This window comes from Mixophyes fleayi, unplaced genomic scaffold (genome assembly GCF_038048845.1).
Source record: "Mixophyes fleayi isolate aMixFle1 unplaced genomic scaffold, aMixFle1.hap1 Scaffold_458, whole genome shotgun sequence".
In the NCBI taxonomy this organism is placed as follows: domain Eukaryota; kingdom Metazoa; phylum Chordata; class Amphibia; order Anura; family Limnodynastidae; genus Mixophyes; species Mixophyes fleayi.
This window is the reverse complement of record NW_027448144.1, coordinates 26,280-52,899: the sequence shown is the minus strand read 5'-3', so window position 1 is coordinate 52,899 and position 26,620 is coordinate 26,280. Positions and strand designations below refer to the sequence as shown.

Genomic DNA, 26,620 nt, shown 5'->3' with positions numbered 1-26,620 from the left:
AAATACTTCTAAGTCAGTTTACGTATAAACTTTTGTAGATTAATGTATGTATCAAATTTATTCATCCTTGAACTTGGGGCAAATTTCAGGCCCTTTTTAAGTAGTTCAACTTCTGGAGTGCTGAGTTCCCTATCACTGAGATTGAAGATTCCTCCCATATCTACTTTCTTATCTTGGGCCTTGCCCCTAGTTCCCTGTCCTCCACGCTTCCCTCGAGATCGTTTAATTTTCTCTTTAGTTTTGGTGTCATACTTCTGTGCTCTGAATTCAGTTTTGGAGGCGAGGTTTTTTAAATTGGAGAGAAACACATTGATTGTTTCAAAGTAAAAGAAAAAAATTGAAAATCCCACCTGTCCTTTGTTTATTACACAGTTTAGTAGCGATTCTAGGAAGTTTGAAAAAATTCTGAATAGACATTGGTATATTCTCTTAAAGGACGAGAAACTCTCTTCATTCTTACCAAAGAAACTAATGGTTGTCTATAAGAAGGCCAGTAACCTTAAAAATAAACTAGTTTCTAGTTTCCTTCCATCTAATGCTGGGAACTCTTCAGAAACATGGCTAAAAGAAAGAAAAGGTGGTTTTTATTTCTGTACACACTGTATAGCTTGTAGAACAACTAAGCAGAAGACAACTAGTTCTACAAAGTCATTCAAATCTTATTCAACAGGGAAAGAATTTAATATCAAATAAAAAATGACCTGCAACACAACTGGGGTGATTTATCTAATCGAATGCCCATGTGGCTTCCAATATATAGGGCGTACCATCAGGTCCCTCCATACTAGAATTTCTGAGCACATACGGAACATAAAAAATCAATTAGAAACTCATAGCGTTCCGCAGCATTTCACTAAATTTTATAACCACGACCCTTCCTTGTTAAAATTTGTGGGAATAAAGAAAGTCCTTAAAGATTGGAGGGGTGGGGATTTTATCAAGAGAATATCCAAAGAAGAGGTTCGTTGGATTTATGATTTGGGCACCCTATCTCCTAAGGGTCTCAATGTGGATCTCGATCTGGGGACCTTTTTATCTGGGGATAGCTAATTTTTATTGTTCTGTTTATTATTGGTCATTCACGTTTATATGTTTTTGCTGTAATTACATGTTTATTATATCTGTTCTGATTTCTCTCCGTCTTGGAAAGAATACACCCCCGTCGGTCTGATTGAAATTTGCAGATTGGTGTTGAAAGAACACACCCCCGTTGGCCTGACTACCAATTACAGATCATTGTTGAAAGGAGGAGACTATAAAGAGCGCTTGTTTATTAGACTGCTCCATGTTATGATCCCTGACGAAACCGTGGTTGTTACCAGGCGAAACGCGCAGGAGTGGACTAATACATTCTGTTTGATCGATCAATCAATTTTTGCATGCACTTTTTTATGTATTTTCTTTCCATCGGGAGGATCGGAACTCATCTGGCATTCATTCCTGTATTACGGCAGTTCATTATACTTTATCATTACCGCCCATCGGATTGTTCAGGCTTTACGACATCAGCTGTTCTGGAGGGGTGGAGACTTTCACACAAATCCATCACAGCCGCAGGAGTTGTGGGCTGATCCGTTCATCCGTTTCTACATTGGACTTTCATTAGGTGGTTGTAAGTACTTAGTTTACACTTTACCTATACTGTGCTGGAAGGTTGGGGTAACGGATCCCTCCTTTATTTGGATTAAGACGGGAAAGACTATGAGGGATTTCGATTGAAGACTTTGGGGAAATATCCCCCCCCCCCTTTTTTTCACTCCCTTTTGTTCCGGATCCACAATATTTGTTTTTATTGAATTTTTATTGTACCGTATATACTCGTGTATAAGCCGAGTTTTTCAGCAGATTTTTTATGCTGAAAAAGCCCCACTCGGCTTATACACGAGTGAACTTACCTCTCCGGTCCCTCAGGTCTTAACTACCACAGTGGAAAGCATGTGCGTTCCACAGACAGGAAGTTCGCAAACTTGCGTTCCAAATGCCGAACTTCCTGTCTGTGGAACGCACATGCGTTCCACTGCGGAAGTGATAGTTTGAAGACCGCTCTCTCTTTCCTCGACTGTTGTATTGGCGGCTCTTATGTCTTGGGGGTGAATTCGGAGCCAAACTCTGCTTCTTATTTTTGGGGACACCCTGCTGATGATCGCTCCTTGTGTAGTGTCTTTTTAAGGGTCTTCAATACACCAGGGTAACCGGAATTTCCAGCTTGGTATGCCACCTGTTTAATCCCAGTAAGTAAGTAAAATCAATCTCTCTCTCAAAGAGATTTTGTGTACCTGTTCTCCAGTTGAGCAATGTTTCTACTTAATTTCAAGACATTTACAAACACTCATCACATGTAATAAACATTCATGAAAAACATATATCTGGCCATGCCAAGATTCAAAGGTCACAAGACAATTCATCAAGAATGACCCCTCTCTCTCCTCCACACCAGATTAACATTTACTGATAGTCTCTTATTAGTTTACAAACAGAGATTTAATAAAAAAATTGTGTATTTATCTAATGCATTGATGCCACCCCCCAATATTTTTATTTTTGAAATTTACCAGTAGCTGCTGCATTTCCCACCCTAGGCTTATACTCGAGTCAATAAGTTTTCCCAGTTTTTTGTGGTAAAAATAGGTGCCTCGGCTTATATTCGGGTCCACTTATACTCGAGTATATACGGTATTTTATATTGTATTGTATGTTATCTGGCCAGAAGCATTTCTAATGTTAGTATATTACACATCATCTTTACATGCTATTTGTGTTTTGTTTGATTGTTTGAATGTTCAGCGCCTAGGAGTTTTTCTTTATTTTATGTACTGTGAGGATTCGGGGTTTCCTTTTATCTCCTGCTGGCAGCTTGTTTACATCTTGCTTTTTTAGGGAGCGCAGATTAGGACTTTTTTTACTGTTTTTTTTTTGTTGTTTTTTTTCAAGGTGTGGGCATGCACAGTGCAACTCATTTTACGGAAGCAGAAAATTGTGCTGCGCATATGCACTTGCAAGCAATTCTATTTCATTCCTTATATTGGGATGTACTGCATCATACCTTTTCTTTAATTAAAAGGAAAAAAAATCCGACATGAATTTGCAGTTTCATCTTTTTCTTTTCCAGTGCAAATGAAAATCTAGGTTTTGCTGTGTTGTGTAAAATTAAGTATAATCGAACTTCATGTAAAGGCTTTGGGAAAAAATAATTTTGTTAATTTTTTTTATTGCTCTATAGTAGGTCTCTGTAGCCTGCATATGTCGCTGTTGCCCTAGTTATTGCTATAAATGATTAGCCTAAAAGTGTGCATGGAAAACATATGCATTGTACAAAAACAAAATAAGTGTCTGTAACCTAAACAATATACTTTATGGTAAATAATTGAAATTCAATTTTAAATACGTTTCATCGCAGGTTATTAAGACTTTCTGTTAAGAAAAGGCATTGCTTGCTTTATGATGAACTAAATGTAATTTGCAAAGTGATCAACATCTAAACACGTGTATTGATTATGTTTTCTGTCTTTGTTTTTGTAGTGAGTGACAGTTGTTTCAGGAACCTTGCAGAAGATCGGAGTGGCATAAACCTCAAAGACTTAGTCCAAGATCCTTCATTGTAAGTATCAAGGTGGAAATTCTGAAACTGTAGCTTTGTACCCTGGTTGCCATACCCTGGGTTATGTGTTCTTACAAGCTGCACTATATAAACTTTTGCCCAGAGTCTTTGCTGGCTGAAGAGATCAGATGGGTCCTGCTTATGAGGAATAAATACAGGGGGTAGTGTCCTCTACTTGTGCAAGCCATTTTCTATATCTCCTAATAAATAAGAAATACTGCTAAATGAGAACTAGAAGATACTAAACCAACTCTGATTTAGACTTGTGAAATTCTGTTGGCATTTGAAATGCATTATTTTATATGCCTGCATGGCACATTATTTTGTGATATGACAATGTGTTGTTTATGCATGGTTGACAACTTTTGAGATCTTCCCTTCGGGAAGGGAGATGTTGCCGCCGAGTCCGGGGGCATGATCACGCAGATCGTGCCATTAGGCCCTGCCCCCTCAGCTATACACCACTATTTTCAGCCTATTGCAGCAGGGGGTCGAGGCCACAATGATGCGAGCCGCGTGGCCAAGCCCCCATGACACCGTGAATCGAGGCCATGAGCCCCGCCCCTGCCCGCCTTACTAAGGAAGCGAGTAGGATGAAGGAAGTTGCTCTGCACTCCCGGGAAGCTTGGAGGACTCCTAGAAATTCGGGAGACTCCGGGAGAGTAGGAAACTATGTGTTTTTGCTTTGTCTTTTCCCACCTTGCCTTTACCTTTTCATTTCTTTTTGTTCAATGTGGAGTCCAATCCATGTGTAAGCATCAAGCTTTTGCATGACATCCCTCTGTTTAAAAATGTGTTTTATTTCTTTTTCCCTTCGAATACTTAACTGCATTGTAGATGACAAAAATATAGTTTTTATAGAAAACTTGGCCCATATGCCACTTCCTAGTCTTCTTTCATTTTAATCACGCATGTCTATCCAAAGCATACTACAGAGCTGTAATGCTTAGTTACCACATCCTTTGTCTTCCATCTTTAAAAACATTGTTATCCTGCTTGGTGGCCCAGATGTCTGCACACGTGTAGTTGTTCAGAGATCGTTGAGAGCTGATAGTTTTGTATGGGAGAAAATATCCTACTTAAAAAGTTAATGCAGGTGTGGACTTAATACAAGATGAGAAATGTATACATCATCATTAAAATATATTTTCTATGTTTGTAAATTTTGTCAACTTTATTTGCTTGTACATTTTAAAGCCTATAAACAATTACAATTTACGGTCATACAAATAACTTTGAGATCTACAAAAGAGAAAGTTAGGATTTTTAGAATTTAGATAAAATAAAAGGGTCAAAGCAATCTAACTTGTATTTCAAAGGTCCCATATCTGATGCAATTTGATAGAGATACATTGATTGATTGAATACAAGTAGGTGCTCCATAAAATAGATGCAGTTGTATTTGTTTAATACCATGGGCTCTCTGACAGATGACCAGATGCTTCTAGTTGCCTAAGCAGATAATGTTGTAAAATGTTTTGCAGGTTTCCTGCAACTCTAGATGCAATCTAAGCATGTACCAATATTCTTTCCGATCTTTCCAAGAGCTAGAAATTGGTTTCCACAGTATGCACAATAGCAGTAAAAATGTTACCAGAGATGTGTACATACTTGTATCACAAAGCTGAGATTAGACCATACTTGACTACTTTTGAAAAATTATTTCATTGAGATTGTGCAAGGAACACATAGTTCCGGCCATGGGCATATCTAGTGCCACCAGATGGGACCTATGGTACTGTGTGCAGCATATACCGCCAGAGGGGTTTTGTGTATGAGTGGAACAATGCTAGTGGCTGTATAGTCAGGCAGAGCTGAAGTGATGATTATTTTTATATTACCTTAAAAGTTAGGGCAGCGCCAGCAATGATCAAGCTGCACAGCAGTGAACTTACTGCAGATCTAAAATAAAAAAGGTCTTTCATGCAGAAACATGGGGGCCCAATTGCAATAAAAAAAAATCCCTAGTGCTGCAATAAGCAATTTATTACTTTGTTAGAGTTTGAGAAATTGGCTCTAAATTCTTAAACTTTCAAATACATTTTGGACTTGTATCTATTAAACTATTTAAATAAATAATATTTTTTTTTATAAAAGAACAATGAAAAATGGCTGGCTCTATAATATGAGCCTCGTGCTAACTGATTGAGTCACGAGGAACCTCAATCTAATTGCTGTTCCCTGATATATTCACCTATTGGCTAGTGTACCTGTGCCAGACCAGATTCACACACAGCATTGTGCCCTCATGTGCGCACATGCGCAAGCCGGCAGTTCAGGAGGCACAGCCTGGGATCTGGGAGTTTAGGTTACCTTGCCAGGAGGTCTTCCAGACTTTCTGGTAGAGTAGGCAACTATGACTGACAGACAGGGACAATCGTTTCTTGTACAGCTATTTTGTGACATCAGTCCTCCATGCTGGAGAGTGGTGCCCATTTTCTGGTAGAGCACTTCTTTCTGTGTGCTGGAGAGCAGTAGCTGTTTTCTTGTGCTGTACCTTTTTCTGTGTGCTGGAGCTCGACTTTCATTTTCTTGTAGCATAAAGGGGGTCTGAGAGCTTACCCTACCTTCCCTGGAAGCTGGGAGGTCTCCCAATATTCTGGGAGTCTCCTGGACAATCCAGGAGAGCAGACAACTATGAATTAGAAATTTAATTTAGCTTGTTTATTTTGGGTCATTAATGCAAAAAATGATCACTAATCAGCTCTAAATATGAGTACCTGGTGTTCTGTATGATTAAGCAAATATTTACCATTACAGTTTGCAGCATTATACTAGTGCACTAATATTTCAAAGATAGTAATGGAAAAGTGTGCTAGTAATCCCACACATACAGCTACACAGGCGTCCTGAAACAAGGATACATCTAGCTGACTGTGTTAGAAATATAAACACACTATTATTACCTTTTGTATCTTCAATAATGTTCTATTTTCATCTCCCAAAGAACATTAGCAAGGGCTGTTCAGTAAGGTCTGGATACAGTGTTCCAATGTCTGCTCCTTGTGACCTTGGACATTTGATAATCTCCATGTGGCCAAGACACACACACAAAAGCTGTGCATAAAAATTTAATGTTGACATCAGACAATCTTTATACAAGTACTATTAGCGTTATGTTTACACACACACACACACACACACACACACACACACACACACACACACACACACACATACACACACACACACACACACACACACACACTCACTCTCACTGCTGCGGAATTAGTGGCGCTATGTAAATAAATAGATGATGATGATCCTGGAACCAGCTTGAGATGATGGGCCTGATTCGTTAAGGAAAGTAAGGCAAAAAAAGGAGTATGTTTTCTCCTGGACAAACCATGTTACAATGTAAGGGGTGCAAATTAGTTTATTATTTTGCACATAAGTGGCTATTTTTTCATGTAGCACACAAATACTTGATAGCTTTATTTATCTGCCATCACATTTTAAATTTACCTCCCCCTCCAATGCAACATGGTTTTGCCTAGGTGCAAAATTACTCTTTTTTTTTTTTTTTTCTTTTTTTTTAATAACTTTCCTTTCCTTAATGAATCAGGCTCGACGTGTGCTTTGCGACACTTCATGTTATCCTGCTGGAAATAGCCATTACAAGATGGGTAGACAGTGGCCATAAAGAGATGCACACGGTCAGCAACAATTATACTCAGGTTGGCTTTGGCATTTAATCAATGCTCATATGGTATTAAGGGACCTAATATGTGTACCATTTATATAGTATATACTGTATGAAGCATCACGCTTCATATACTGTAAGTGAATGTTATTTGTGTAAATTAGCCACAGTTATTTTTAAACCAGTTGCTGGGTCTACTGAGTATAATGAGTTATAACTAATTATGAATGAGGAAAAAGACAACAACTGAGGCTATGTACAGCACATGTGTTATTGTAAGGTGCAGTTCTGTACTGTACATAGCGTAGACATGGGCAGCGTTTTATATTCATGATTAATGTAGTTGTTGCAGGGTACAGGGGTCAGTTTATTGTCCATAAACTTCAGTATGTATTCCTTAGCTGTATCACTTACCTTTTATAAAGTTACAAATGCAACCACACCAGTGTGGTACAATTCATGAACTAAAGTACTTATTTTGAATATTCTCAATCTCTGTAACATTACATTTGGTATATGAGTTATGAGTACCAGTTAATTGTGTGCTGTACATGACCAAATGATGGCACTGTCCACCGAGAAATTAGCAGGTGCTGCATGTTTGTGATTGGAAATAGACTGCAACAGCCGAAGCAGGCACAGGATATCTATAGGGGAGTTTCCATATATTTGATTCTAAAGAAAATATAACATTGGTGCCTCTTTACCAGCCTCAGTGACCCCTCAGATGCTTCTCATTGCCACACTCGTTGCCCCTTCTCATTACCACCCTCATTGTCCCATTTCAAGCCTCTCATTGTCCACTTTCATGTAGACATGAGCTGCTCGGATTGCGCTAATCCGAGCCCACCCGAACAGTGCGGATCCGACGGGATCCGAGCACAGTTCAGGTATTTCCAGGGGGGAAACAAGACGAAAGTGAGGCTATGACGTCCAAGTCTCGCGTCGGATCTCGCGAGACTCGGATGTCATAAATTCCCCGCTTGCGGCCGCCATTTTCATTAGGGGTCAGATCAGGGAAGGTTGTAGTAGTGGCGCTCCTGCTCCTGTGTCCTGTCACTCTGTCCTGCTAATCCAGTGGTTACTTTGTGGTGTGCTCTGTCCTTCTGATCAGTCCAGTGGTGCTGTGTCCTGTGCTCTGTTCTGCTAAGGCCATTGTTATTTTAAAATGATTAAAAAGTTATAAAAAAAATAAAATAAAAAAAATGATACAAAAATAATTTTCAAAATCTTATAAAAGAAGTATACAAAAATAATTAAAAAAATATATAAAAAAATTATAAAAAAGGCTATAAAAATTTCTACTGCAATATATAAATACGTTCACTGTTCCTGCAATCCAGAAATAATCGTACTGCAATATATAAATACGTTCACTGTTCCTGCAGTCAAGAAATATTCGTACTGCAATATATAAATATGTTCACTGTTCCTGCAGTCCAGAAATATTAGTACTGCAATATTTTACTACGTTCACTGTTCTTGCAGTCCAGAAATATTAGTACTGCAATATATAAATACGTTCACTGTTCCTGCAGTCCAGAAATATTAGTACTGCAATATTTTACTACGTTCACTGTTCCTGCAGTCCAGAAATATTAGTACTGAAATATATAAATACGTTCACTGTTCCTGCAGTCCAGAAATAATAGTACTGCAATATATAAATACGTTCACTGTTCCTGCAGTCCAGAAATAATAGTACTGCAATATATAAATACGTTCACTGTTCCTGCAGTCCAGAAATATTAGTACTGCAATATTTTACTACATTCACTGTTCCTGCAGTCCAGAAATATTAGTACTGCAATATTTTACTACGTTCACTATTCCTGCAGTCCAGAAATATTAGTACTGCAATATATAAATACGTTAACTGTTCCTGCAGTCCAGAAATATTAGTACTGCAATATATAAATACGTTCACTGTTCCTGCAGTCCAGAAATATTAGTACTGCAATATATAAATACGTTCACTGTTCCTGCAGTCCAGAAATAATAATACTGCAATATATAAATACGTTCACTGTTCCTGCAGTCCAGAAATATTAGTACTGCAATATATAAATACGTTCACTGTTCCTACAGTCCAGAAATAATAATACTGCAATATATAAATACGTTCACTGTTCCTGCAGTCCAGAAATATTAGTACTGCAATATATAAATACGTTCACTGTTCCTGCAGTCCAGAAATAATAGTACTGCAATATATAAATACGTTCACTGTTCCTACAGTCCAGAAATATTACTGCAATATTTTACTACGTTCACTGTCCCTGCAGTCCAGAAATATTAGTACTGCAATATATAAATGCGTTCACTGTTCCTGCAGTCCAGTAATATTAGTACCAGAGATTAAACTATAATGGAGTACAAAAATTTGGAAGCTAAAGTAGGGAAAGATCAAGAACCACTTCCTCCTAATGCTGAAGCTGCTGCCACTAGTCATGACATAGACAATGAAATGCCATCAACGTCGTCTGCCAAGGGCGATGCCCAATCCCCTAGTAGAGCGCATGTAAAATCTAAAAAGCCAAAGTTCACTAAAATTAACAAAAAAAGAAAATTGAAATCATCTGAGGAGAAACGTAAACTTGCCAATATGCCATTTACGACACGGAGTGGCAAGGAATGGCTTAGGCCCTGGCCCGTGTTCATGACTAGTGGTTCAGCTTCACCCAAGGATCTAAGCCCTCCTCCTCCCCCCCTCTAAAAAATTTAAGAGACTTAAGCTGTCATCAACAACACAGCAAACAACTCTGCCTTCTAAAGAGATGTCATCACAAATCCCCAAGGCGAGTCCAATGTTGTTGGTGGTTGCGAAGACTGACCTTCCCATCACTGTACGGGAAGAGGTGGCTCCTTCCACCATTTGCAGCACGCCCTCTGCATATGCTGGAAGGATCACCCACAGTCCAGTTACAGATTTGGCTAATGAAGGTGTCAATGTTGTACACCGGGAGGAGGATATTGATGTAGCTGGCGCTGAGAAGGAACTTGACTAGGAGGATGCTGATGTGGTTATCTTAAATGAGGCACCAGGGGGGGAAACAGTTGGTGTCCATGGGATGAAAAAGCCCATCGTCATGGCTGGGCGGAAGACCAAAAAATCCACCTCTTCAGTCTGGAGTTATTTCTATCCCAATCCAGACAACAAATGTATGGCCATATGTACCTTATGTAAAGCTCAAATAAGCAGGGGTAAGGATCTTGGCCACCTAGGGACATCCTATATAAACGTCACCTGAAGAACCTTCATAATTCAGTGTTTAGTTCAGGACCTGTGGGTAGGACCGTCAGCAGTCCAGGGACACCTAAATCCCTTGGTCCTGTTGTATACACACCAGCAACACCCTCCTCGTCAACTTCCTCCGCGAACTCCATCAGAGATAGTCCGGCAGGCCATGTCACCGACATGACTGAGTCCTCTTCAATACGGGATTCTTCCGGAGGATCCTGCAGCGGTACGCCTACTACTGCCGCTGCTGCTGCTGGTAGTCGGTCATCTTCCCAGAGGGGAAGTCGAAAGAACGCTACGTCTTTCACCAAACAGTTGACCGTACAACAGTCGTTTGCCATGAGCACGAAGTAGTCATCCTATGGCAAAGCGGATAACTGCGGCTGTAACAGCTATGTTGGTGTTAGACGTGCGTCCGGTGTCCGCCATCAGTGGAGTGGGATTTAGACGGTTGATGGAGGTTTTGTGTCCCCGGTACCAAATCCCGTCGAGATTGCACTTCTCTAGGCAGGCAATACCCGGGATGTACAGAGAAGTACGAAAAAGTGTCCTTAGTGCTCTGAAAAATGCGGTTGTACCCACTGTCCACTTAACCACGGACATGTGGACAAGTGGTTCAGGGCAAACTAAGGACTATATGACTGTGACAGCCCACTGGGTAGATGCATCGCCTTCCGCAGCAACAGCAGCAGCTGCATCAGTAGCAGCATCTCCACAAGGCCTGCTCGTTCCAAGGCAGGCAACGTTGTGTATCACCGGTTTCAGTAAGAGGCACAACGCTGGCAACCTCTTAGAGAAACTGAAGGAAATAATTTCGCAGTGGCTTACCCCACTTAGACTCTCCTGGGGATTTGTGGTGTCAGAGAACGCCAATGCGGGCATTACATATGGGCAAATTCCAGCACGTCCCATGTTTTGCCCACACAATAAATTTGGTGGTGCAGCATTACCTGAAGAGTGACAGGGGTGTGCAGGATATGCTTGCGGTGGCCCGCAAAATTGCTGGACACTTTCGGCATTCTGCCAGTGCCTACCGCAGACTCGAGCAACATCAAAAAAGCCTGAACCTGCCCTGCCATCACCTCAAACAAGAGGTTGTGACGCGCTGGAACTCCACCCTCTATATGCTGCAGAGGATGGAGGAGCAGCAAAAGGCCATTCAAGCCTACACAGCCACCTACGACATAGGCAAAGGAGTGGGGATGCGCCTGAGTCAAGCGCAGTGGAGACTGATTTCCGTGTTGTGCAAGGTTCTCCAGCCGTTTGAACTTGCCACAGGCGAAGTCAGTTCCGACACTGCCAGCTTGAGTCAGGTGATTCCCCTGATCAGGTTGTTGCAGAAGCAGCTGGAGAAAGTGAGGGAGGAGCTGTTAAAGCATTGCGATTCCACCAAGCATGTAGCTCTTGTGGATGAAGCCCTTCGTACGCTTTGCCAGGATCCGAGGGTGGTCACTCTTTTAAAGTCAGAGGAATACATTCTGGCCACCATGCTCGATCCTCGGTTTAAAGCGTATGTTGTGTCTTTGTTTCCGGCAGACACAAATCTACAGCAGTGCAAAGACCTGCTGGTCAGGAGATTGTCCTCTGAAAAGGACCGTGACATGCCAACAGCTCCTCCTTCATTTTCTTCCACACCTATGGCTGCGAGGAAAAAGCTGAGTTTTCCTAAAAGACCCGCTGGCGGGGATGCTGAGAACATCTGGTCCGGACTGAAGGACCTGCCAACCATTGCAGACATGTCTACTGTCGCTGCATTGGATGCTGTCACCATTGAAAAAATGGTGGAGGATTACTTTGCTGACACCATCCAAGTAGACATGTCAGACAATCCTTATTTTTACTGGCAGGAAAAAAAGGCAGTTTGGAAGCCCCCTCTAGTGTGTACTTGGAAAGAGTTTTTAGTGCATCGGGGAACCAAGGACAATTCCAGCTTGCACCTGTTTTTTGGCCATTATGTGCTCTTTGGGGCCTAGTTTTTCAAACTGCCATCCTGTCTGCCACTGCAGTGCCACTCCTAGATGGGCCACGTGTTTGTGCCGCCCACTTGTGTCGCTTAGCTTAGACATCCAGCTACCTCGGTGCAACCTTTTGGACTAAAAACAATATTGTGAGGTGTGAGGTGTTCAGAATAGACTAGAAATTAGTGGAAATGAATGTTATTGAGATTAATAATAGTGTAGGAGTGAAAAAAAACCAAAATAATGGATTTTAGCACTTTATATGCTTTTTAAAAAAAAAATCAGAACCCGAAATCAGAACCAAAACCTTTCGTGGGGTGTTTTGGCAAAACAAATCAGAACCCAAAACCTCAAGCTAATCAGAACCCAAAACCCAAAACACCTAAAGTGGCCGGTGCACACCCTTACTTTCATGTTGCTTCACCTCACTGCCCATTTACATGTCTCATTGCCATCCAATTGCCCCATCTCATGCGTCATTGCCATCTTCATACATTGATCCCTATCATGTTTGCTGGAGAATATACAGGAAGCTGAGTGTGAGCCTTCTGCCGATAGCAGAAAAGAAGTCTGTTGACAGGGGATCTGCTGGTGCACTGGAAGCTGCCACATAGCAGTTTGCTGCCCATTGCATAGAAAATGTATGTGTATTTCATGTCCAGTAAGATGCAGTCCAACACTACACCATTATTATTATTATTTTTTTATAAAGCAGTACATTGTGGGCAGGCGCGGGCTGGGATGCTGCAGGCAGGGCGGTACACAGGCGGCCGCATCTCATTACAGGGGATGCGGCCGCGTCAATGATGACGCGGCCGCATCCCCTGTCATGGGATGCGGCCGCCTGTGCGCTGACGCGGCCGCATCTGATGACATCAGATGCAGCCGCAGAAAAAAATCAGAAGAAATTGCATCGGGGGCGGCCGGCCGGCCTACCCCCGGCCCTAAAAGTGCAAAATCTGAGCGGCTCGGGGGGGCCGATGCCCCCCGGCCCAGCCCGCCCCTGATTGTGGGCACTATGATACAAATAACATGAAACAGAGGATAAAGATACCCCTGTCTAAATGAGCTTACAATTTCTTACAATTACAAGAGGTGTGGGGAACAATTGATACATAAGGTTGTGTAATAACAATTGTAGCTCTTGGTGGGGAAAGTGTGTGTGGGTTTTTTTTTGTTTTTTTTTTTGTTTTTTTTAGATTTTCCTGTGTTGTGGTACAGTTGAAATAAGGAAAGACAGTGAAAGTTGGAGACATGAAAGATGAAACTAGTCTCAGACAGTGAGCTGCTGGTAATAATGACTGCCCATCACCATTTACTTTAGTTGAACCTCCTTCATCTTCTGATTCTGGAGAAGACTACAGACGTGCTGTATTTGAGCTCTTGTGATTATCTGCCAGCTCGAAATAGCTGTGTGCCCAGCATATTTCTTTGGCATCATTCTTGCTGCTGGCCACATGGCCAGAACACTTGTTTCCCTTGTTCACAAAAGTTTTGTTGGCACTTGCAACAGAGGCCACACAGATGGCTAAAGCAATGACAGTTGAACTCTGTGCAGCAGCTGTGCTGCAATGGGTATTTCAGTAGAGCTTTGAAACAATCCTGCTATTTGTATGATGACACTCCTCTCTACTACTCTGTAAATTTCAATTGCTGTCAGTTTAATATTTGTAACAAGGTGATCATATGAGGCAGTGAGGGGGAACAGTGAATCATGATATAGACCCAGCAGTGTTTCCACAGTGTTTACAGGGTTTTTTCCTGGTCCCCTATTGTTACTCTTCTGTTTAAAGCTGTCTCTCTATCTAAATATATATTGTAGCACGAGCGCCCCTTCTTGTGTCACAGGCACCCTGCAAACATCATTCACACGAAGAACTTCTTGTTGCAAATCAAACAGTGCTTTATTGTTGGTATCACAATAACAGCAAAATCAAACGCCAGGACGACACCAGGAACCCTACTAATTACTAGTCCCAGTTCCCTAACTGGACACCGGCCACTAACTAGCATCGGTCGCACCACACAAATTAATCAGTCTTTTATGAATCAGTCTTGAGACTCCTTCCACAGGCTTGGCTTCCCAGACAGGCGACACTCCCATCTTGCCTTTAAAAGGAGTTCCCTGCAGATGCTCTCTAACCCCGCTTGACTGCAGACATCTTCACAGCTTTGCTGTTGCTGTGAAAAAGACTGACTGTGAAAGCATGTACGTAAGTCACACTTTATGCTTCAGCTTTGTAACACATATGTCTCAGACCTGCATGCAACTAAACTGAAGTGCGGTGCTACACCTGTATGTGACTTGGTCTGCAGACTGTCAGCCAAATAACTTATTCCTCACTTAGAGCCTATGGCAAGCCACTCCCTTTGCCACAATATGTAATAAAGTGCAGCTCTCTCTAACTGCCATCTGCTTGTCACTGATAGAAGTAATTTCTATGCGGTAATGGCCTCTGACTACAATGATGTGATGGACAACCCCTGATTCTCAGATGAGATGCTGGACACATTGGTAACATTAGCACTTTTAGATGCAGGAGAGCGGAGGCTAGACAGCAGCACTTGACACATTGAACACCTGACAGATTCAGTATGCTTCCACTTCTGAGCACAGTGGAAATGCTGGTAATATTCGGTAGAGCTCTGCACGAAATTCCCATCACTATCATCAGCCTGGAAATGGACAATCTCTTGTTTTTCATGGGTCAGGATTACCTAAACAATTGCCTCAGACTCTCATTTTAACACATCAGTAAAAATAAAATGACATTTTTCGTTTTTCTGTATCCTGTGTAGCCCAAATGACTTAAAATAAGACTGGAGATATCTCATTTAAAATGAAAAACAACCCATCTGACTGCTGTGAAATGATGAGAAAGGATTCCCTGGTATTTGTGAAACCCGTTTATTTTTTTTACTTTTTTTGCCAGTCCGTTACACTAGCTGGTTTGCACTATAGCAGCGTGACTGCATAATAGTTGCCTCCATGTACTAGTGAAACTCAATTCAGACTGTCTAGCATGGAGCTGGTTCAGGATCCCCATGTTTTTTTTCTTTTTTTATTATTATTTATTTATTTAAGTACACAGTGCACTGTGTGTATTTGGCATTTGTCATGCCCTCTGCACATCATTGCATCTGTAAACACAGATTTGTATTGGTAATCAGCCCCCACCATTCTATCTTTGTGTGTAACGGTCATTGCATTTGCCTTCCAAGGCATGACACAAGCAGATGGGGGGGGGGCAGGATTGATCACAAGGTACAAAGCTACAGCAGGACATAGTACTGATGCGCTATGTTGGACTTGTCAGTCTTTGTCTTATGCGACTAGAACTGGTGTGCTGGCTGTACCATTAGTGAGCTATCTATGCAAACATACAGATGTAACAAAATAGATTGGGATAGGCTGTGTGATCTACTTCCTGTCTTGGCACTGAACAAGCTACTCACTTTTGGCTTTGTCCCAATATGGAGTGGGTGTGGATAGTCTAGTACCATCCAGCGCATCCTCCCCCGTTAAGAAGATGCCAAATTGTGACTGTGTCCCTTTCTATCTTTCTTGTATGTTTCTGTATGCATGCAAACACATGTTTCTGCTATTAAGCAACAGCGTTGTCTGGCAGATACTTGCAAGCATACCACAGTTGTTGCCAAGTCTTAAAAGCCAGGCAGCAGACCTGTGAACAATCTCTGTTCTAAAGTTGTTATTGCCCCAAGATGCATGCACATGCCACTTTGCTGCTTAGGAAATGACTGCATGATGCCCAGCTATGGACATTTAATGGTTCAGATTCAAACAATAACTTTTAACACCAAATATAAGGGAATTCAATGATATGCTAAAAAGAAACAGATGGTTCTGCTGCGAGTAATCCTTTGCAAATCTGTGAGTTCTGTGATTCATTTCAAAGTAAACTTGGCTTTTCTGGCTCTTCAATTGAGTTTAGGGAAATTGGAGCTTACCATAAAGAGCTTAACATGCAAAGCTAGATAACTGTTTTGGGAAATTCCGAGTTGCTCTTTTTATTCTGACAATCTAAACATACTTAGAGATCTGGTAAGCTGGGGGAATGCACAGAATTCTATTTCATGTGTTATTGCATTTTGCTCAACAAATAAAAGTTGTTAACAGATCAGTAGCTCCTACTCATTACAGAAATAACACATAAGAATAGTGTTTTTGTGTCCTGGTATATGTTAGCCAGGACAGATCTTGTATTGTGTCTGTAAAACAATATTTGGTCTAATTCCTACCTAAGCAATCATTTAATAAACATTTATTACTCTTCATTCTACTGCTACTTTGATTACATATTTAATTCCTCAGAAAGCACAATACATTTCAGTTTGTTTTTCTAACCTGTGCAACATCTACCTGGTACCCTGTGTGTGTGGAGCGGAAGGTGTGCATTCTAAGGTACACTCATGACACTATCATTGGCATAAAGTTTTAAAGCTACATAATAATTTTAAAACAAATACCAGCTACCGTGTACAGAGTAACACTTGTAACATGTTTGCTGAAATATATAAAACTTGTTTCAATCATTTGCTTATGAAATACCAATAAAAAAAATACAATAATGTGTTAAGTTATATTGCAAGTATATAGTATTAATGTAAAAGTGTGTCACATTTCTTAAAGGGTAATCCAATCTTTTATGTTTATGTAATAAAGCTAATATTTGCCCAATTAATGTTGGTGCATTTTGATTTTCAGTTTTAACCCCAGTAATGGCTTGTGGAGGTGCTTCAGTGAATCCAAGATGGAGTTTTCTTGCTTTCTATCATTATAAGATGCTGTCCTGGCAGGGGAAGAGTTGTAGGTTTTGTCACATTCATTGCTTACATTGCTGTGTGCCAATACAGCCTGTCAACTGTATAAATCATTACCCATAATCTGTTAGGAACTCCCAAGCCAGTACAGTGAAACTCGGGGACTACTCTGAAGGCCTGGTATTCGCTGGAGCCCCTAGTGGTGGGGACAGACTTGGCTGCGGGCCGACCGAGGGTCGAGTAACGTGTACTGACTTAAAGGAGAACCCAGGAGTGAGTGATTGGCAGGCCGAAGTGAGGAAGAGATCCAAGGTCAAAAGGACACTAGCACAGGTACGAAATCCAGGGACAGGCGAAAGGTCAGGTGCACAAGCGAAAGGAGCAAAATTCGGAGTTCAGGCAAATGGTCAGGGTCAGAAGCGAGGGTTCAAAGGTCCAGGAACAAGCAGAGGTCAAACACGGGTAGTCAATCAACGGTAATAGTAACCAAACAGAGGGAGCACAAGCAGGTAGCAGAACTGAGGACAGAACGCTATAACCGGCAGTGAGGCTGCAGACCTCACTGCCTTAAGTACTAGTATCAGCCAATCAGAGCTTACTCTGATACTAGTCACAGCCCCTGCCTGATTGCGCCAGAGTGCGCATGTGCCCTACTCTTTAGTGCGCCCAGAGCGCCTAGGCAACCCTCCCGGCGTCCGGCCGTTGCCCTGGCAACGGTCGGGCCGGATTTCCGGAAGTGACATCCCGGTCGCCATGGCGACGGCCAGGACATCTGAACACACAGGTACCGAGTCGCGGCGGCGGCCGCCGCGGCTCGTGACATAATCTGGTTATGTGGCTGACTTACAGTTGTAGAGAAGGTAACACAGTACTTAAGATACATGGTATCTTACACAAGACACTACAAAAACTTTAATTCATGCACTCGTCATCTCCCGCATTGATCATTGCAATTCCCTCCTTACTGGTCTTCCCCTAAACAGACTCAAACCCCTACTATTTTGCACGCAGCGGCCACACTGATTTTCCTTGAAAATCGTTCTTCCTCTGCTGAACCACTTTGTCAGTCTCTACATTGACTGCCTGTTTTTTACAGAATACGATAAAAAATTCTTCTGTTTACGTTCCAAGGCATCGACAAAACTGCACCAACATACATCTCCTCACTTGTCTCAAAGTATCTCTCAACTCGACAACTCCATTCTCCACAATATCTGCATCTCTCATCCACTCTCATTACATTTTCCCATTCCAGTTTCTAGTACTTTTTTCGAGCTGCACCTACTCTGTGGATTTACCTCCCTTGCACAATAAGACTTTCTTCTGGTTTACAAACTTTTAAGCGTTCTCTGAAAACCCACATCTTCAGGCAAGCTTATAATATTCCTTAATCACCCTCTTAACATCTCTAGGTTACTCTATTACGGCCCTTTACACACAATTCACACAAGACAACAGCCCTGGGACTGCAGACCAACATTGCTGTATGTAAATTTAACAGGTTTACTCCACAGGAGGTTGTTTGTTGTTTTGAGTCCTGAGGTCACCAGTTGAGTGCTCACATAGCATGTGGATGGTAGTGGAAGTACTCAAAGCAGTTTAACTTCCTACCTTTTGGCTCCCCTCTTCCTATTAGTAGTAGTGGTATTAATATATATATATGTGATGTCAATATATTGTGCAACGCTATACAATCAGTCATATGAATGATGCAGAAAAGGGACTAATAAAACAAGTGAAACATTGCATATATGTCTAACAGATTGCATTGCACAGTTCATATTTAGTTAATGTTACCCAACATAGGAAAACTTGTGGATGATCAAAGTCTAAATTGACCTAGCATATTGTTTGTTTTTGTATCCCAACAAAACGCCTCTGTGCTTGCACACTTTCCGGTAATACTGTCAAAGTAGGAATTGCTAAGCTTCAGGAATTGTTAACAAATCGTTTTTCAGCATTGGATTGTACTTGGCTTGATTCTTCTCATTGAATATATAGGATCGTTTAACACATTTTAAGATGCTGTGTGTACGTTTGACAGCTCTGCATTTATGTACATTTACCACTGGGTGAATACTAGTAATGAATACAGTGGCTGTAGGGATTATTTCTCCTTATGGCAACAGAATCAAGTAGTTGTGGTTTTGGTCTCACAAGAGAATGCACACTCTAGTTTTTAAAGAATGGACAACTAATCTTTGTGTAGTTATAGTTTGGATCATTGTGATTCCAATACTGTTCTTCAGTTCAGTAATGCATTGACTTCATGCAGGTATCATGAATCTTTACACCAATAAAACAAATGTGAAAAGCCTAGGCACTGTTGAACTTTTTCTCCATATCAATCTAGACTTATTTTTTCTTTTGTGTCTTTTCTATTCCTCTATTCTTCTTTAATTCTCCATGATGTACAGGATTAAAGACAATAAAATAACTTTAATGTAGTAAATGCTCATGGAAACATACTTCCAATGTGTACTGTGACAAAAGAATAATCCTTTAAATTACATGGAAGAAGTGATTCTCTATTTCCCACTGTTACCTCAGAGGAAACTCCAGTTGCCAAGATGCCCCCTTTTTTAATGCACTTAAGCTGGGTACAGTTATCGTTCAGATCACATGATTCACAATCAGATGTTACAAGAGTGTGTGCGCTCCCACGATAATGTTTTATCGCACCAAAACACACCGCATCCGTTGATTAGGTTTTATAAACTTCCTAAAAATCACGCGCAGCGATGAAACTGTCTTTTCAGCAGAGGGTTATGAGAGATGAAGACCACAGATCTGAAGGTAAATTGTGTAGGTGTGTACACATAAATCAGCATGATCATCAGGACTTTCAATCAGTGGTGAGACATTGCATGTGAAGTATGATTGCATAGGTGCGTACCCAGCTTTATTCTGTAATGAATGGGGCTAAGCCTTAATCTCAGTCTCTGTTATTTGAGACAGCACCAGTTATACTGAAATATTCACTCCCAGTTTCAGATGCAGCAGTGCAATTCCATATATTTAGTCATTAACACTAAAACACTGATTCATTTTTTATTTTTTTTGCATGTGAATAAAACAGAAATCATAAACACCAAGTTCCAAAATAAGAGCCCCACTGAAAACCAGAAATCCTAATTAGAATCTTGGGAACGAATGCAAAAGTATGCTCTAAAATTAGTGCACGGAAGTGTATCTCAAAGTGCTACATGGAAGAGCAGTAACTAAAGACAGTTTGTGATCGTACCATGTTATCCAGGTCACTGGACTAATAGTATATCAAAGACATAAACAGACATTATAATTATAATTGTGACATGCGGGTGGCTGTTGGAGTAAGCTGTACACTGGCTCACCTCTTTGCCCAAGCTCCCACTTTTCCTTATTCTCAGAAATATAACGCATTGGATATTTCTTAATATTGTTGGCAAACATCCCAGCTGCGCTGAGGATGGACTTCATACCAAAAAATAAGGCTGTTTTAGGATCTGCTGAACTACCATCTCTGTTCTGCAGTGGGAACCACAAAGCTCAACTGTCATTGCTGTTTCCACATCTGTTCAGCTGCCCACTGAGCTCAGTTGTCATTGCTGTTGCCATCTCTGTTTGGCTGCTGGGCCCTCTGCACCGAACTGTCTGCATCCTGGACTTTGGTGTCAGAGCTGTAGAAACTACCTACTCTATTAACCCAAGCCAAGGGACGGTAAAGTATTCTTCACCTTTTCCATTGCCCTGCACAAGTTGGATGAATTGTTCCTTTCCACTCATTACCTACCCCACCTAATACATATTCATTCACTCCATCACGCACCTACTCAATTTACAGTCTCTCCTATTCACTGTCACCACACTTCTCTTTCAATGCCTCTTCTTTCTCTATCATCCTATTTCTCCCACCCCGATTATGATTTCCCCTATACTACTTTCCTCCTCACTAGTCTGTACACATGAACTGTTTTGTCTCCTGCACCCACCACACTCGCCAGCCTAGATAAATAGAAATAAACCTCACAGTCACAAATCCTCCTCACATGTCCTCACCCTTCTCCTTCTCATGGATGCTGGACCCCGTACAATTCCCACTCTGCTCATGCTCCTTGCTCCATCACAAACCTTGTCCTTCCATCATGTACTTACAATCCCGCCAACCTTATCCACATATCTCCACTAACCTCTCTTCCCTTCTCCTGTGCACTATGCAACGGCAGATCTGTTTGTAGCAAACTTTCATCCATTCAGAATTTATTCATTTATAAATCCCTAAACCTCCTTGCCAGTACAGAAACTTGCCTTGCCTATTTTGACACTACAGTCCCTGCAGCTCTCTTCTACAGGGAACTCTCCTTCAGCCATACCGCCAGACCCAGAAACAGACAAGGTAGTGGAGTAGGCATTCTACTTTCTCCACGTTGCACATTCCAAGTCATACCCTCTGAAGCTCACTTTCATTCTTTTTCTTTGCAGTCCACGCTATTCGTTTATTATTTCCTCCCCACCTTCATACTGTTGTCATTTATCACCCCCCAGGTCCAGTTTCACAATTCCTTGACAACTTTGCAGCCTGGCTCAATTATTTCCTTTGACCTGCCAACTCTCATACGACGTTATTTAACATTCCCATTGACAAATCGACTGTCTCTTCTACCACTAAACTTCTTTCACTTACTTCCTCCTTTGGTCTCTCCCAGTGGACCTTATCTCCCACCCACTGAAATGGACACTTCCTTGACCTAGTCTTCTGCTGCTACTGCTCCATCTCTAGTTTCACCAGCTTACCATTCCCACTCTCGACAACCTTCTTTCCTTCAGCATCACCTTACTTCATTCCCTCCCCCCTGCACCCAAATCCACACGTACACAATGACACATAAATACTCTTAATCCAGTCCACTTCTCATCTTCACCAAAACAACTATTTTCTACTGTGTCTGTGTTGTCCTGCCCTAATCATGCAGTTTCTTTCTACAACAAAACATAGACTTCAGCCCTAGACAATGCAGCACCAGCTACCACATACAATCTCCGATGATCCAAAGCTCAACCACGGCACACCAAATAGACCCGCTACCTCACTGCAGAGTGTCACTGGAAGAAATCTTGTTCCTATCCCGATTTTCTTCACTCTAAATTCATCCTTTCATCTTACAGGACTGCTCTTTCAATTGACAAACAACCATTCTTGCAATCTCTAGTATCCACCCATTCTTCTAACCCACGTCACCTCTTTGCCACCTTCAACTCACTTTTCTGCCCACCTGCACCTCCTCCCCATTCCTCCCTCATGGCCCATCTCTGCACTCATCTTATTGTCTCACCCTACAACCTGTCCCCCCGACCTTCTTCTCTCCCCTTCAATGTATTCCCACCTCTTCATCCTGTCTCTCTTCACTGGCACATTTCCATCCTTCTTTAAACATGCGCTCATCTCACCAATTCTAAAGTAACCTTCTCTGGATCCAGCCTCTCCAACTACAGCCCTATTTCTTCTCCCCATTGCCTCCAAACTACTTGAGCGATTAGTGTACAAACGCCTGTGTCACACGCCGGTCCCTTAAACAGGTACCGGCGCTGTTACCTTCACCTGGTAAGCAGTGATTGAACTTACTATTTTGTTCTAAAACATCACTTTGACTAAGGTGCTCCTTATTTTCGTTTTGCACCTCCTTTCCATTCTGATTGGTTCTGGTAGTTTGGAATAACTATTTAAACCTCCCATGATTTTCTGTTCCTTGTCTGATCTTCGAGTTACCCACTCAGTACTAGGATTTGGCTTCCATAGGTCTGACCTACCTATTATCCATTTATCGACTGGAACCCGCTGGACTCTACCGTTATGGTCCCTCTCACCTGGACTCATTATTATAGCAGAACTTTACTCCGCTGCTAATTTGCAATTGCACTATCAATGTGAACTGCCTGTTACACCTGTGTCTACTGCTGCAGCTCAAACTCAATATCGCTACTGTCTCGTTATTGGATTTACTCCTGAGTTACCTGTCACTTGTAGTTCCACGTCTGGCTCAACAGAACTTTACTCCGCTGCTAACCCGCAAGTGTACCAACAATGTGAACTGCTTGTTACACCTGTGTCCACTGCTGCAGCTCAAGTTCCTCACGTCTGCTCGCTTGGTTCAACGCTGCTATTTCCTCACCGTTGGATCTACTGCTGAGTTATCGGTCACCTGTAGTTCCACGCACAGCTCAACTAAACTTCACTTCTCCGCTACTTCTAGGTAACAGACTGCCTGATAGACTTGTATTCATCTCTGCATTTTGGGATTGATATTAATTGGTTAATGGTCTCAACGCCTTGTCTTCGGTATATGGGGAATACTGCTATCCCGGTGACTCACCTGCGCTACATTGAATCATCTATGTTTACGGAGCAGCTAGTTCTATATTCTCATTCCACTTGAACTGTTGCTGTATAAGTGATTTGCCTGTTATGTTGTGTGTTACCTTATTGGATCTAGCATTCTCCCTCATTCATCTAAACGTTGAACTGTTGTCCTAACTCTCAACCTGCAGTTGTCAAGGGTTACCAACTCTAATGTAGCGTGTAGTGTTTCATCTCCTCTTCTGATCAAGGTGCCGTGTGCTCAGCCTATTATCATCTCAAGTTATTTAACCACTCATTATCGCAGTATCTATTTCAATTACTACGCAGCATTCTTTGAGTTTACAGCTACTACTTGCCAGTATTACCGTTGCCTGTAATGCCTGTGAGTTATGAACTTTTAATTCGTGTATTGGAATTCTCCTGTTTATCCATTGTGTCTAAACTCCCCCACTCTCTGCCAGCTCTCGTCTAGTAGACCGCAACCTGCGGGATAGGAGCAGCAAAGTCCATATTCCCTTGCGGGGATCACTGGCGAAGACCTCCTACCAGTTAGACTCCGCACTCCTGGGCGAGTTCCATCTCAGCAGAGATAGGGATCTATTAATTCGTTCAGACTCGTGACACTTTCTCTTCTCTCAATCCGTTCTCAACTCTCTGCAATCAGGTTTCCATCCCCAACATTCCACTGAAACTGCTCTTACAAAAGTGATTGATCTACTTACTGCAAAGTCTAAATGTCATTTCTCCATGCTCATTCTCCTGGACCTCTCTGCCACTTTTGACATGGTTGACCACCCCACCCTTTTTTTTTTTCTAGACACCATTCACTCCATTGGCCTTTGTGACTCAGTTCTTTCCTGGTTCACTTAAAACCGCTCCTGAAAAGTCTCTACCACTGGCACTTCCTCCCCTCCACTCCCACTATCTTTTCGGATTCCCACAAGGCTTTGTTCTTGGTCGTTTACATTTTTCATTGTACTCCACTTCTTTTGGGGCACTAATTCGCTCATTGGGCCTTCAGTACCACCTCCAATCTGATTACACATAAATATATATCTCTTCCTCTTCCTTACTATCTCGTGTAACCAACTGTCTTTTAGGTATCTCCACATGGATGTTGCAACGCTGCCTAAAACTCAACATGTTCAAAACAGAACTTATTATCTTCTCTTCCCTCCTGCCAAAATCGCCACCTTCCCTCAAATTTCTCTTACTGTCATTAACACCACAATTTCCTCAGTCTCCCAAGCCCACTGACTTGACTCTACCCTCTGCTTTATTCCTCTCTCACTGCTCCACATCTGCTGCTATCTTTGCATATCCCTAAACTGGCTCTCTGTGTCCTCCAGAATCAAATTCAAATTATTACCCCTTACCTACCAAGCCCTCAACAACACCACCCCTGCATACATCTCAAATATCATATCAAAATACCCTCCCTCCTGGCCCTCTTAGATCTATCTCTGACCTGCACCTTGTATCGTCTCTGGTAATCACATCTCACTCCCCACTTATGCAAATCCCTACCATTCCCAATCACGTTATCCCCAAGAATACTTTTCAAACTAATACACCCTCACAACCATCCTAATCTCTACTCTGAGCATCACTCGTGCCTCCTGTTTCAGCTGTACCCTCTTCCACTCAGAATGTAAGCTCTCTAATGAGCAGCGTCCTCCATACTGTTTTCACGTCTGCATTTTGTCTCTCTGCCTTGTATGTCCCTGTTTTATGTATGTCCTGTTTTACTTACTGTACTGCGCTGTGGTGCACTGTGGTGCCTTACAAATATACGATAATAAAAATACTTACTTTGAACAGTAGTTTAAAATAGTGCTTTTGAATTTGGACATAACTAAATTTATAATTGTAATTAAATATGAAACTCCACTATAAATAAGTAGCAGTACAAGTAGTAATTTAATTCACCACACAGTGACAGAAACTACTTTTGTTGTATAACAAAGTGCATACAATATCTGTATTGATTCTTGGTCCAGTGCCTAATGCTACATTGAAAATGGTTCTTATGTATCAACAGGTTGAGGCGTGCAAAGTTTCCCTAACCTAAGTGGATTGCCATTGTATTGCAACGAAAACCTAAATGTCTCTCTTTAAAATGAGTAAGATAGATGGGTATACTACTCTTACTTTACCTAGCAATGCAGATTAACAAATGTATATATAACTAAGCAGTGGATATTTTTCATTTGTCATAAATCCCACATTTACCTTTATAGTGACCATTCATGTTATGATTTCAAACATCAGTACTGATCTGCTTGCTAGATTTCTTTATTTTAATGTTTTGGTTTTTTTTAAAGTCACTTATAAGATCTGGTAAGGCTGCCTCTTAGTGAATCTTTCAAGTTTATTATTTGCCTCAGTGAAATGGTTTTTGCTAGATGTTTCATTTCAGAAATGGTCTTGTTTTTACCTTTTGTATTTTAATGGTACATCATAGCCATGAAATCTACTGATTAGTTAAGTATAAAATAATGTGTTTAAACCTTGAAAGGATCATTTAATAATTTTGAGTTAATGTCTGCTTTTTGTAATACTTAATTTAGTGCCCATTAAAAGACACTAAACATAATTAAAGATCCAAAACTTAATGAAGTGGGCTTATACTTAAGTCTAGTGGCATGTCTGGTATCACTGTAGCCTGAACTGAGCTTCATCCATTTAACTAAATGTTAGGGTAAATATAAACATGTTTAATGTTTTTATCTACTCTGTGGTCATTGAAGGGTGAACACACTGTGAGCACTTGTCAAAACAGAATTCTTAGGCTGGGCACACACTACAGGGTTTTCAGCCAAGTATCGGGGTAATGACACGATAGCCGAGTGTTCTGCCCACTTTAGCATTAATGTGTCTGCTGCAACAATGAACGATTATCATTTCAAAGCACATTGTATCATTTAGTTTGAGTTTTAAACTGAACTAAAGATCTCGTTCAACAATGGAGCAATGTCGTTACAATTCTGCTGTGGATATGCATTCATGACTGTCAGTGTCCATAGATCTCTATGGAGTGAGCAGAGTCATAATCTTTTTA

The 26,620-nt window shown here is 41.4% G+C and overlaps 1 long non-coding RNA gene across 3 annotated transcripts in view; it reads left to right on the top strand.

Moving 5' to 3' along the window:
* Positions 1 to 3,517: 3,517 nt before the first annotated feature.
* LOC142134212 (uncharacterized) overlaps positions 3,518 to 26,620 on the top strand; it is a 45,927-nt gene continuing 22,824 nt past the window's right edge. For 2 of the 3 annotated variants that reach the window (XR_012686998.1, XR_012686996.1), the window contains exon 1: positions 3,518 to 3,598. This is a non-coding gene — a long non-coding RNA (uncharacterized LOC142134212). Of the gene's footprint in view, positions 3,599 to 7,163; positions 7,276 to 26,620 lie in introns of all 3 variants that reach the window. The other variant, XR_012686997.1, reaches the window with a different exon arrangement.